At 44.5% G+C, this 14,674-nt stretch overlaps 1 protein-coding gene across 1 annotated transcript in view; it reads left to right on the forward strand.

The window, feature by feature from the left end:
- C6H4orf19 (chromosome 6 C4orf19 homolog) overlaps positions 983-14,674 on the forward strand; it is a 77,547-nt gene continuing 63,855 nt past the window's right edge. Inside the window, exon 1 of the mRNA XM_018049362.1 lies at positions 983-1,081. The gene's annotated coding sequence lies outside the window, so the exon portion shown is untranslated. The remainder of the gene's footprint in view (positions 1,082-14,674) is intronic.

A 14,674-nucleotide genomic window follows, 5' to 3' on the forward strand; every position in this document is an offset into this window, starting at 1 on the left:
GGAGTTAAAGTGTGACAAACGTTGTCATGTAAATAGCGCTGGAGTCACTGGAGTGGACAGATTACATCTTTAAACGGTATTCTGCCCTGTTGCTTCTCCAGCATACTGTTTCAAGCTGACGCTCTCTGAATGAACGAATGAAGGGGAAAGAGAGAAAAGGACAAGCTAGGTGGCGCCCTTGCTTAACATATTTCCCTGTTAAGGCCAACACCGACGCACTTTGAAGCACAGGTGAAAAGAATCTCCAACGTTAAGTACTATTTTAGGGTAAATCAACCCACCTTAAGTGTATGGATGGCTACAAGCTCAGGCTTGGAGCTTAGGACGGTAGACGGAGTGTGGCAGCCGAGGTTCCAACACCCCAGGAACAGAGAGGGAAGGTGGGGGACGGGGGAAGCATGACTTTTGAACTCCCACCGCAGTCTCCAGGGTGCCGGCGAGGCTATGCAGCTTCCCAGGGAATTCTCATCCTGGTAGCGTCTGCTCTCTTCCCCAGAATATTTATCCCTTAAAGGCAGGCGACAGTGCATACGCCAGGTACGCACTTGCCAGAACGGGGGAGGAAACAAAACCACAAGTTCACGGGAAGAAGGGGGGATACATCAGTTTGCCAGGGAGTGCATTTATGTATCTCCCCTCTTACGTCCCGCATCTTAGGAAGCTCCCCTCTCCCCCGCAGCATGACGGTAAAGTAGGCACCAAAAAGTTTCCCCGAGCGAGCGGGCGGCTGGCACGCAGCCTGAGTGTCGACGATCAGAAGCCGAGCTCCGAGATTTTCTGCTTGGGTGAGCCCCGCAGGCCAGCCTGGGTTCCGGGGCGGGCGTATGGGGTGTCGGTAGTCGGGCTCGGGGAGCCCTCTGGAGCGGCGCTGGCGGCGCAGGTAAAGGGTTACGCGGGCCCTGGAGGCTCGCCCGCCGGCCAGGCCACGTGACGCACCGGCCCAATGACGGCGCCGGGGCGGCAGCTGCGAGCGCCGCGGGTCCCGGCGGCACTGAGCCGCCGGCGTTTCCCAGCGCGGCCGCCCGAGGCCGGCGAAGCCATGGGCGCCAGGACCCCGCCGCCGCCGCCGCCGCATTCCCAGGTAGGGACCGTCTCCCGCCCCGCGCTCCCTGCCTCGCCTCGAGCAGCACCAGAGCTTGACTTCCGCGGAGCTCGGCTTTGTGGCTTAATTGCCCCCACTTCTCTCGCCGGGGATTTTTACGTCTTTATTTCCTTTTGCCACGGGGAAAAAGTGGGGGGTGGGAGTGAGGCAATTCTCACTTTGATTGCTTTGGAAAAGTCAGGTCATTCAAGAAAAGGCTCTGAAAGAGGCAAAATGCAGAATGGGGTGAGGTGGGGGGACTTTTACTAACTCCCCCAAACTGAACACCAAGACAGCTTACAAAACTTGGCATCTAATTGGCGTGCAAAAAGCACTTTTGTGTTTAAATCTCTAATTAATGAACTTTCAAGAGTGCCTGAGAACTTGGATTGGAAAAACTGCAAAAGATTTCCCACAGTTTCTGAGAACCCCCTTCTTCCCCCGTTTTTAAGCATCTGGGTGTTTTTTTCTTTTAAGGAAAACGGAAATGGACGGTGACCGCCACTGTTTCTTTGAAATGTCCTTGAGTCCCAGGATTTTGCTGTTTCAGGGGTGCTGGCGCTCTGGGTGGCGATGAGTAGGGGTGGAAGAGAGGAGGGCAGTGCTAGGAAGCAACGCGTGTTGAAGGCCGGTCCCAAGTGCAAACGGTTAAATGGTCACGCATGGTTTGCTGAATATTTGATAATTAGGCAAATATCTCCCAGGTCAGTTACTTGGGTCTCAGTGACCTTGGCAGTACAGATGAGGTGAGATTTTCACAAACCACCACTGAACGAATTTTCCAATGATATAAGACAAAAATCTTTTTTTTCCCTCAAGCACTGCAAATAACCTTAAAAACAACAATAACTCCCTTTAGTAATTTAGTGCATTTTATTTTCCATTGTGGTATAGATGTTTGCCCAGTGAATTTAGAGGAAGTCAGTGTTCCATGAGGTGGTTCAAATTATTGAAGAATAGGATGCTTCTTTTCTTTCTGTCAATATCAGAGAGAATTACTGATGGCACGTCTCACCATGGCCTGTGAATGTTCCTGGGTGGTTGTGAACAGGCTATTTAAGAAACGTTTGAGAGCTGAATGAGAAAGAAGTGGAAAGCTGTCGCTTCTTTTAAAGACAGTAGATTCTGTTACTTGCCAGTTATTCCCCCACTGAATCCTCAAGTTGACACTGTTTTAAGGAGAAATGTTAAAGTCTTCTAAGGCTAAGTGCTCAGGTCTCTGGGACAGCCTAACAGTCATGAGGCAGACCACCGAAACAATTACAAGGCTCTGAAGGTCAAGTAGAGTTCTGGGGTAGTTTGTGTTTCACTAAAGTGTGAAGAGTTAGTTATAGCAAACTGCCTTGATCACAGAGGTGAAATGGAGCAGACACTGACAGAGGCGGGGTTCTGCTTCTTTTTCTTCTTGGCTCACTCTGTGCCCATCATGATCTTGTTCTTTGATTCAGCAAGTATGCAATAAGCACCTATCTCACGGCATCTGACCCTGGGGTCTGGTCCTTGAAGGTTCTGAAGATTTAGATGTGTAATGACATCTACAGATTAAGTTGGCCAGTCTTAGCTAGATTCTAAAGAGCGTTTACATATCTGGAATTTAAAACAAAACAGTAGCTTGTGTATCAACTAAATATGTTCATTAGCCTAGGAATGCAACAGTCCCTCTAACTTCCCACCTAGTCCCTGTCTGAACCTGGAAACAACCCAGCTAAGCTCTGGCCCGAATCCAGCATCTGCCCAAGGGTAGAGCAGGGGCTACCCTCCTTGCTTCAGGAACTGCTCTGCCCTTGGTGCCCTGGGAGGCCATTGATTGTGCTTCCAGGAATGGACTTCAATTTCCAAATAGTTAAATACCAATCAATTCTTGGTAGCTGACTTTCCTCCACCTGAACTGTCAGATTCCCCTAGTTCTACAGTCTTTTTTTTTTAGTAACTCAGAATCTTGAACTCTTTTCGGCTCTTCAGAAAACAGAACCTAGTTCCTGCCCTTTTCTCTCTGTCTCTCTTTGGGGGTATTGTATTGATTACTGGGCTTTCCAGGTGGCATTAGTGGTAAAGAACCCACCTGCCAGTACAGGAGCCATAAGAGACACGGGTTTGATCCCTGGGTTGGGAAGATCCCCTGGAGAAGGGCATGGCAGCCCACTCCAGTGTTCCTGCCTGGAGAATTCCATGGGGCCTGGCAGGCTACAGTCATTGGGATAGCAAAGTGCTGGACACGACTGAAGTGACTCAGAACGTATATACAGCACGCATTTTGATTATTGGTGGCAGATAGACTTACTGGGTATCTAGAAAAGAGGAATTAATAGATTCATCCTCGGGCAGACCTGAGCTGTCACACATCTGCCAGTCAGACGGGTCATCCTGTTAGTTTCATAGTCTGGTTATTACCTGAATGCTATTTAAGAAAATAAAATGAAAATGAAATCTTCTATCTACTCTCCCCTTTCTAATCTGAGAAAATCAAGGTCCCACAGAGATTGGAATCTTTAAGAGGAACACATATCACCAAAATGACCCTACCCTAAAGTATGTTTGCAACACACCCATCAGGTGAATGTGTATCCTCAAGCAAAGACTTAAATACCTCAAATACTAACTCAGTGTTATCAAGCATCTTCGAAAAGACTTTTCTGAGCTGCAGTGAACAGTATTAACATAAGTCAAAGGGTATCATGTCTCACATTTCCCATGGGCAGTAAAACTCCACGTACAAACAGCTCTTGAAAATTGAATGAAACCCCAACCTGGTCTTGGAGACAGCATATTTGTAGACACTCGACCAGGTACTAAGAATACAGTCCTTGCCTTCAGGGGTCTTCCAGTCTTCAGAGAAGCCATTAGAGGATTTTAAGCAGAGCAGATCTATATTTGAGAAAGTTCACTTCCGCTGCAGTGAGAATGAAATGGGGAAGATACAAGCAAGGTGGGTGCTGAGGAAAATCCCACCAGAAGAGAGGGTGAATTGATTCAAAAGATACTTGGGCAAAGATATTTAAGATATTAACTCAAAAAATACCAGATGACTCAAGTCTCTGAAGTTAGTTTACATGTCATTTCAAAATATATGTGTTCCAGCTATATAAGCAGAAGTCACTTGCCATTGCAATGTTGTACCTATTGAATGGAGCTACCCTGGGGCCCCACCTAGTTAATTTCTATCACAAAAGAAAGGTTTTGATACAGAGTGAGCCGATTTTTTCTCACACTTTCAGCAACCTTGTGTGTCTTTATGCAGACTTAGCTATACATATAGGGACTTCCTTGGTGGCTCAGTGGTAAAGAACTTTGCCTGCTAATGCAGAAGACATGGGTTTGGTCCCTGGTTCAGTAAGATCCACTGGAGAAGAAAATGGCAACCCACTCCAGTGTTCTTGCCTGTGAAATACCATGGACAGAGGAACCTGGTGGGCTACAGTTTAGGGTATTGGAAAGAATCAGATACAACTTAGCAACTAAAGAACTGACACTGCTGCTAAGTCACTTCAGTCGTGTCCAACTCCATGCAACCCCATCGACGGCAGCCCACCAGGCTCCCCCATCCCTGGGATTCTCCAGGCAAGAACACTGGAGTGGGTTGCCCTTTCCTTCTCCAATGCATGAAAGTGAAAAGTGAAAGTGAAGTCGCTCAGTCGTGTCCTACTCTTAGCGACCCCATGGACTGCAGCCCCAGGCTCCTCCGTCCATGGGATTTTCCAGGCAAGAGTACTGGAGTGGGGTGCCATTGCCTTCTCCAAACTAAAGAACTATCTGAAGGCAAAATTAAAATAGTTACTCCTTTATTGTACACACATTTCCTAGTTTAGCTTAATTCCTCCCAGAAATAAAAATACCCTGACTTTTGACTGTGTAACATAATGGAAGTGGGTGTAACAGTCTTTTTTTTCCCTTATAAATTGGCCACCTTATGGCCTGCCGTATATCACAGGGAAGACTGTATTGTATTTGCTAAGGGCGGTGTTAGAGCATGTGCTAGTGGTATGTTAAAGGTGCTGAATCCCTGTGAGAAAAGAAAAACCATCCTAGTCACTGCCACATGCGTAACTCTTTAATACAACATGTATTTGGATGTATTTGCAGTTTCCTTGTTAATTCCAGAGTCACTCTCTGAAATTCTCCAGGCCAGAATAATGGAGTGGGTAGCCTTTTCTTTCTCCAGGGGATCTTCCCAACTCAGGGATCGAACCCAGGTCTCCTGCATTGCAGGCAGATTCTTTACCAGCTGAGCCACAAGGGAAGCCCAGAGTAATCGCTGCATGAGAGAATTTTAAAACTTAAAATTTTGGTGTTAAGTCTTTCTCCGCCTATTTCATAATTGATTTTGTATCTTGGGTCATTTCTATGCAATAAATGCAGATTTGATTTGTACTTTATGACTATAAAATAGTATCCTCCTTGTCTGGCGATCACACTGCACAACTCAGTCCTCCAAAATACTTATTGCAACCTAGAAGTTAGTAAAAGAAGTCCACCTGCACCTCCAAAGAGTTAAGAGCCATTTTCTTTGATTCTCTCTAGAACTTACCTGGCATTATTCATCTTTTGATTCCTAATGAGCTTGCCCATCTGGGTTCCTGGTCCACAGCAAGGAGGGCCACCTTCTAGGTCTGGAGCATGACTGTTAGAATAAGTGTAAAACTCAGTCACAACCAAATGCTGAACAGTGATGGAAATACAGGAAGGGTTATCTGTGATTAAATCCTTAAGTCTACAAGAAAGAAAAGTTGGGTTCAGAACTATCTGTTAGCAAGGAAATAAGTGTTACATTTTGTAAAAATGGATCCTCAGTCCTTTTTAAACAAAAAATTAAAAGTCATTTGGTCTAACCACTTTACCTTACAGATAAGGAAACTGAGGTTCAAATAAGTTAAATGATGTTTCCAAGGTCATATGGCTGCCAACTGGAAAAGCTACTGGAATCAGAATCTATGAACCCTAGTTTCCAGCTCAGCCATCTTTCTAAATACTGACCCAGAAATAGAATTTTTAGCAATATGGAAAATTCATTTTTTTGACATTGTGTCTTTTTTCTGCCAAATACTGTTGTTGTTTAGCCTCTAAGTTGTGTCTGACTGTTTTTCGTGACCCCATGGACTGTAGCCCTACCAGGCTCCTCCATCCATGGGATTTCCCAGGCAAGAATACTGGAGTGGGTTGCCATTTCCTTCTCCAGGAGACCTTCCTGACCCAGGAATGGAACTCGCCTCTCCTGCTTTAGCAGGTGGATTCTTTACCACTGAGCCACCAGGGAAGCCCCCATATATACAGTATAAGTTATATATTGCTGCATGACAGACACCCCAAAACATAATGGCTTGAAACAACCACCATTCATTTAGTTTGTGACTTTGTGGATTAGCAGTCTGGACCTGGTGAATCTATTGGTCTTGTGCAGTCTCCCTTATGTGTCTGTGGTCACCAGGATGGCTCTGTCCCTGGGTGTTCGCTGACTGCTGGCTGAGTCCTTTGGAGCAGCTGGGCCTCCTGCTTCCTGTCACATGACAAGCTGCCCTGTGTTTGGTGACATACTGGCTCAGCATGGGTGAGAGCAGGAGCATGGGAGCAAGGCTCCTTGAGGCCTAGGCTGAAATGGACACAAATTGCTTCTTTTCCAATTTACTTTATGAAGAAACAGACTCTTTACCTTTTGATGGGAAGAACTGCAGAGTCGTTGGAGAATGACATGAATTCAGGAAGGGGTAGAGTGTGTGGCCATTTTTGCAGTCTGCAGCATTGACCGAGCACTTTATGTAACATCCCTAACTCTCACAACAACACGGAAGGTAAAGGCCGAATTTTACAGGGGAAGTAATTGAAACCCAGGTGTGTTAATTCACATTCAGCAGGGGATGCAGCTGATGAGTGATAGAATCAGCACTGGAACTTCCATATACCCCTCCCCGCTCAACTGCAGGGGAGGATGGTATTAAGTTGCATAAGCTCAAAGTTTGTAAGAATAAAACTTAACTTTAAGAATTCCTTTTTCTTGATGTATGTGCTAAAAGAAATAAAGTCAGGTAAGATCCAGAGTGGGCTTCCCTGGTAGATCAGATGGTAAAGAATCTGCCTGCAATAGAGGAGACCTAGGTTCTATCCCAGGGTTGGGAAGATCCCCTGGAGGAGGGCATAGCAACCCACTTCAGTATTCTTGCCTGGAGAATCTCCGTGGACAGAGGAGCCTGGTGGGCTACAGTCCAGGGGGTCGAAAAGAGTCGGACACAACTGAGCGACTAAGCACAACACACAAGATCCAGAGTAAAGAGAAATAAACTGGATTATCAGAGAAGCATAGTAAGGAACAAGATGATAAGATTAGGGGAGCCAAGTGAAAGAGATTTGAAAAGACTGATGTCTATTTATAGTCGAAAGATCCTCCTATCACTTCCATAAAATGGGTAATATTCCCCCTATACAGATGGAGATATTTGCCTGAGAAAGATTGCATTCAAATCCATGTCTGTTTGTCTCCAAGAACTACCCCTCCTCCCTTTTTTCCCCACTGAGTCAATGGGTTTGCTCCTCAAAGTGGGGTCCATGGGCCAGCAACATTGGCTGGGAGGTGATTAGAATTTGCAGAATCTTGCCCCCAACCTGAGATCTGTTGAATCAGAACCTACATTTGAACAAGATGTTCAGACGATTCATAAGTGTGGTAAAATCTGAGAAGCACTGCTCTAAAGGGACTGTGGGAGAGTGATTTGTAATAAGATGGGCTGGTGGAAGGACATTCTAGGCAGAGAGAACAGCAAGAGCAAAAGGCCCTGAGGCTGGCGTCTGGACGGGTGAAGAAATTCCTAGACTAGAGGAGGGGAATGTTTTTGGGGTAGAGGGAAACAGGATGAGACGGATAGAATCTCCGTGGATCCTGAGGAATTCTGCTTTTTAGGAAGGCTGATCTGGCAGCACTATAAGGATGGCCCAGAGAGCCTGGCAATAGTGAACCCTGTTGTGAGGGTGCTGAGGGGAGGGCTCAGCCTGAGGCACGGATGGAGAAATAAAAGAACCGTCCAACCTGAGAGGCCTTGCAAAGCTTATCCCACGACACTCGTTGCCAAGTTGGATTCTAAGGAAAGAAAGAGAGGAAGTGAAGATGGTTCTAGACTGCCAGGTTCTGAATTGTGCATCGCAAACTTTGGGTTGAGGTATTATCTTTGCATTCTTTGCTATTGAAAAAGAAGATACTTTTTGGTGGTAATGATGGTTTCAGGTTTTTGTTTTCAGGCAACTTTCCCCATTCCTTTGAATTGTAGCAGTTTTTAAGCTTTTACTAAGAGGCAATTCAAATTTTAAAGTTCCAAATCAGCATGCTCATGTAAATTTCATATTTGTGTGTGTGTGTGTGTGTGTATATATATATATATATATAATGAGATAAATTTTTTGGCAGGCAATTAGTTATAATGAAGCAGTTCTTTATATAGTTCTTGAGTTTATTAGACCTTCCCAACTGTCCTGTGACGTTTGTATAGGTAGAATTATTAGGCTGGTGCAAAAGTAATTGCGGTTTTACATTATTGAACTTTGCTGTTTGATATTGGTGCATTCTTAAATAAATCTGGTTATGTTATACATCATTTTAATGCACATTTCTTCTTTTATTATGGGTTTTTTTTTTGCTGATGACTTATTACTTGCTGTTTATATTTATTTTAGACTAGGGAAATAATGTTAGATCAAAAGCAAATTCAAGTGATTTTCTTATTTGGGTTTAGAATGGGTTGCAAAAAGCAGCAAAGACAACTAACAGTTTCAACAATGCATTTGGCCAAGGAATTGCTAATGAATGTACAGTGCAGTGGTGGTTCAAGAGGTTTTGCAAAGGAGACAAGAGCCTTGAAGATGAGGAGTGCAGTGGCCAGCCATTGGAAGATGACATGACCAGTTGAGAGGATCATCGAAACGGATCCTCTTACAGCTTCACAAGAAGTTGCTAAAGAACTCAATGCCTACCATTCTACAATCATTCTGCATTCAAAGCAAATTGGAAAGGTGAAAAAGCTCAATAAGTGGGTGCCTCATGAGTTGACCAAAAATTTTTAAAAATTGTCATTTTGAAATGTTGTCTTCTATTCTATACAACAATGAACCATTTCTCCATCGAATTGTGGCATGTGATGAAAAGTGGATTTTATTCAACAACCAGCAATGACCAGCTCAGTGGTTGGACCAAGAAGAAGCTCCAAAACACTTCCCAAAGCTAACTTACACCAAAAAAAGATCATGATCGCTGTGTGGCCTGCTGTCTGTCTGATCCACTACAGCTTTCTGAATCCCAGAGAAGCCATTACATCTGAGAAGTAAGCTCAGCAGATCGATGAGATCTGCAACGCTTGCAGCTGGCATTGATCAACAGACAGGGCCCAGTTCTTCTCCAGGACACCCCCTGACCACATGTCACACAACCAGTGCTTCAAAAGTTGAACAAATTGGGCTATGCAGTTTTGCCTCATCTGCCATATTCACCTGACCTGTCATCCATGAACTACAACTTTTTCAAGCATCTCGACACCTTTTTGCAGGGAAAATGCTTCCTCAATCAGCAGGAGGCAGAAATGCTTTCCAAGGGTTCACTAGACAAATCAACTTATTTCTCATTGGCAAAAATGGGTTGATAGTAATGGTTCCTATTTTGAATAATAAAAGTGTGTTTGAGCCTAGTTATGATTATTTAAAATTCATGGTCTGAAACCACAATTACTTTTTCACCAACCTAAATATTATGCCACTTTCATAGAGAGATTTACAGTTGTCACCCAGCCAATGTTTCAGTTCAGTTCAGTTGTTCAGTCATGTCCGACTCTTTGCGACCCCATGAATCACAGCACACCAGTCCTCCCTGTTCATCACCAACTCCCGGAGTTCACTCAGACTCACGTCCATCGGGTCAGTGATGCCATCCAGCCATCTCATCCTCTGTCGCCCCCTTCTCCTCCTGCCCTCAATCCCTCCCAGCATCAGTCTTTTCCAATGAGTCAACTGTTCGCATGAGGTGGCCAAAGTACTGGAGTTTCAGCTTTAGCATCATTCCTTCCAAAGAAATCCCAGGGCTGATCTCCTTCAGAATGGACTGGTTGGATCTCCTTGCAGTGCAAGAGACTCTCAAGAGTCTTCTCCAACACCACAGTTCAAAAGCATCAATTCTTCGGCACTCAGCCTTCTTCACAGTCCAACTCTCACATCCATACACGACTACTGGAAAAACCATAGCCTTGACTAGACGGATCTTAGTTGGCAAAGTAATGTCTCTGCTTTTCAATATGCTATCTAGGTTGCTCATAACTTTTCTTCCAAGAAGTAAGCGTCTTTTAATTTCATGGCTGCAGTCACCATCTGCAGTGATTTTGGACCCAAAAAAATAAAGTCTGACACTGTTTCCACTGTTTCCCCATCTATTTCCCATGAAGTGATGGGACTGGATGCCATGATCTTCGTTTTCTGAATGTTGAGCTTTAAGCCAACTTTTTCACTCTCCTCTTTCACTTTCATCAAGAGGCTTTTTAGTTCCTCATCACTTTCTGCCATAAGGGTGGTGTCATCTGCATATCTGAGGTTATTGATATTTCTCCTGGCAATCTTGATTCCAGCTTGTGTTTCTTCCAGTCCAGCATTTCTCATGATGTACTCTGCATAGAAGTTAAATAAGCAGGGTGACAATATACAGCCTTGACGTACTCCTTTTCCTATTTGTTTGAACCCATTCTATTGATGCTAAGCCCAATCTTCTATCCACTGAAGTACTCTGCAGCTTTTATATTTGGTCTTTGGCAGAAATTATCCAAATTATCCAGTTTTAAGTTTGGGTTTACTTTTTCCTCCCATATATACTGTGCCAAACTCAGAGAGATGCTTGAAAGATGCTTGTTTATACTGATGATTCCAAATAAGTATTTCATGGAAACTTGAAAATATCTCCTAAAACCTGATTTCCTCCCTGGCCTGATTTTCTTATTTCACTGAATCCATATGGTAATTGTAATAACAACAAACCATGCTTTATATTTCATATGATTTGAATTAAGATTTAACTTGCTAAATACAATTTCTGTGCATTCTCTTTTATACTTGATGGGACACGTTTTATGATCCTCACTGGGATTTGGTTTTGATGAAGGAAGCCAAGTATTCTAGAAATGGATGTGATAGAAGCTTCAGAGAGTCACCGCCACCCAGGCCAAGGTCCAGCCCCAGAAGACCACTCATGGAAGCCTGGTCCCCCAGCTCTGTAAAATGAGTTCAGTCTCTGTTATTGATGCCGAGCTTGCTTTCTCCTTTCAAAGGTAAAGTGTGTTAGTTGCTCAGTCTTGTGTGACTCTTTGTGACCCCGTGGTCTGGCCTTGGGATTCTCTAGACAAGAATACTGGAGTGGGTTGTCATTGCCTTTCCCAGGGGATCTTCCTGACCCAGTGATCAATCTCGGGTCTCCTGCTTTGGAGGCAGGTTCTTTATTGTCTGAGCTACTAAAAGGCAAATGTTTCGTGGTGCTGAAGCCCAGGTTGAAATGAAAATTATGGACCTGGGGGAGAGCCTGAAAACAAAAGAGGGTGTGAAGAAGTCACAGCAAACTGAGAGAGTTGGAGGGTTGTTTTTATAACTCCCTAAATGGCAACCCACTCCAGTATTCTTGCCTGGAGAATCCCACGGACGGAGGAGCTTGGTGGGCTACAGTTCACGGCTCACAAAGAGTCGGACACGACTGAGCGACTTCACTTTCACTTTCACCTGCAATCAAAGGTTTAATGGGGCAAAAGTAGTGTGACCTGCATCTAGTCAAACAAATCAATAAAAAGTTAAAGCTAAAGTAGCTTCAGAGAAAAAAAGTTACTGAAACTACAACCCTGGACAGGCAGTTGTCCTGTAAGAGTTAATTAGACAAAAAGCCAAACAAGTAAAACAAACAAATTTCCAGAATTCACTGCCCCAGCACCTTGAAGGGCTCCAATGACAGGTGTGCCTGGGTGAGACTCAGAAACAGTCAGAATCCTGCTCTTAGTCACAGATGACTGCATCGTATGCGTGTTCAGTCCCTCTCGATGTCTTTACTCACTCTGTCTGCAGGTGCTTACCGTCTGTTTAGTTTATGGGAACCCTCAAAAGAAACTGTGTTAGGCTCCCCAAGTGGTAAAGAATCCACCTGCCATGCAGGAGACTCAGGTTTGATTCCTGGGTTGGAAAGATCTCCTGGAGATGGAAGTATTCTTGCCTGGGCAGTCCCATGGACAGAGGAACCTGGTGGGCTATATATAGTCCATGGGGTCACAAAAGAGTCGGACGTGACTTAACAACAAAAGAAACCAAGGTACTTTCTTCCATTCACTAAGCCAGTGGGTCACCTATGCTTCCCAAGTGAGTCTCAAGGAAGCAAGGGTCATGACCCCCTTTGAGTCAGGCCTGGCTCTCCCAGAAAAGACAGGAGTGAGGCCTGGACCCCCATCAGGTTTGCGTCCTAACTCTGCCTGGAACCTCCCTGGGTTTCAGTTTCCTTATCTGTAAAGCTGCATTTATCTGCATTTAATAAATACTTAATCAACCTGATTCTCAATCTCTGTGGCCCACAGTTTTCTCGAAAGTGAGATGAGAGGTTAGTTAGGACCAGAGAAGCACCATGGGATACAAGATGCAAGGAAGGGTCTAAGTAGGGCAGGTGTTCAAACAATGCACTTCTCCTCCCAGCTCACCTCATCTTTACCTTGGACAAAGGCCACACGAAATAACAGGAAATTTCTAACTGAAACTCACGGGATTTCCCCGGAATTTCTAACTAGATATGTAACTCTCCGTATCATAAAATAATCTCCTTAAATAGCTGTCCAGGGGTAGTTTTAAATCCTCCCCGAACCTCGACATGTACAGAAGTTTGGGGTGAAGTGTATTCCATTTTGTATTAGTGGGAAGTAGGGAGAATGCCAAGGACTTGATGTGTGGAAACAAAGTAAAATGGAGTTCTCTGAGAAAGCAGAACTTGTTTGCACACTGAAATGATCCTGCTGTAAATGTTGAAAGGAAAGGAAACTATGAAATATGCAGAGTGAGTGAGGAGGGTGGCTCTCTTCTGGCTCTCCTGTCTGTGAAGGGTTTTCAACAGAATTAAGTTGGCGTGGATAGTGTTTAAAAGAGAGGGTCATTGCTCTTCACTTTGTGAGTTTGGTTGGATTTTTTTTTTTAATACTGTTAAGTGTTTTCATTATGGAAAGCTCACTCCACTTAGTGAACCTAGTTCCATAAACACTTTTTAAAAAAATACTGATGCTGTGGGGCCTAAAATCTAAATGCTCTTTATTGAACAAATGTCCATACTGTGCCAGACAGTGGGAATACAAAGGTAATTAACACAGGCCTGGAGGCAGTATCATAGGGCTCGGAGCAGTTAGCGTAACCTTAGGGAATGCAGGGAGCGCTACCCTGGGCTCTGTGAAGGTGGGGGCATGACCTGGCCTGAGAGGCCAGAATGGCTTCTCTGAGGAAAGCCTGTCCCGCCAAGCTGGGAAGGGTAAGAGGAATCTGATCAGGCAAAGTGGGTCCTCAGGTGCAAAGGCAGGCTGTAGGCCCAGATATCCCCCAAGGTACAGTGTTCCGGAAGTCTCCTGAGCAGGAGGAGGACCAGGGGAGGTGGCAGAAGGTATTGTGCTGGGTCTTTTAGGTTACATACTATAATCTGACCTCAATCAATCCGACCTTTGTTTAAGATTTTGTTTAGGATTTTGGGGGGTGGATGTTGAAACCTTCAATATTTAGAGGGTAATAGACTGAGGGTACAAGTCTTCTTCCCCACAGCCTCACACCTGATCCCAGAGCAAATGTCAGGCTCAATCTAGCCTCATGTTGTAATACTGACTTTGTAAGCAGGAGTTGAAACAGTCGTGCAGCCTGTTTGTAATCTGGATGAAGTTCCCCTTTCTGTTCCTTTTGTTTCTCCAATTAGATCTTTCATGGAAAGTTCATTAGAGGCAAATGGAACACTCCTCTAGGGACAGGGCTCAGCTAACCGAAGGGTTTAATTAAGCAGCAAGAACTAGACAAGGCAGTATCCACCAGCGTGTCCTGGGAACCGCTGGGAAGGACAGATGCTGAGTCACTACCAGGTACCGTTTGATGCAAGAGTCGGGATACCTCAACACTGTTTCTGGCCTGTCCACACATCCTGTACAACACTGACTTCACCAAGGAAAAATAACTTCTAACAGTTATTTGCTAGTCAAGTCCTTTGTGCTGATGGCAGATAAAGAAACTAACTTGCTTGTAGAAACCACCTCTGAATTATAAGCATCTGATAACATCCTTACTAACGATCTCAGAAATGTGTTGTCCTGACTGAGTAACTAATTTACTCTACATACTAATTCAATCTACCTCCCAGGATGCAGGTAAAACACATACAAATTCCAAACTATATGCTGACCTCAAAGTACAGTATCGGCAATAAAACCATTACAAGGCAGTGGGCTTTATCTTAGGAATAGAGAGAAGCTACTGAAGGTCGTAAACTGGGAAATAAGATTTGCATCTCTGGTTGCAAGTTAGGAAGCTAGAAGGAACACATGGGGCTAAAGGAGACTAGCCTCAAGTAAGGGGCTGTTGTGTGAGACATTGTTGAAT

The sequence above is a fragment of the Capra hircus genome, chromosome 6 (genome assembly GCF_001704415.2).
Source record: "Capra hircus breed San Clemente chromosome 6, ASM170441v1, whole genome shotgun sequence".
Lineage (NCBI taxonomy): Eukaryota > Metazoa > Chordata > Mammalia > Artiodactyla > Bovidae > Capra > Capra hircus.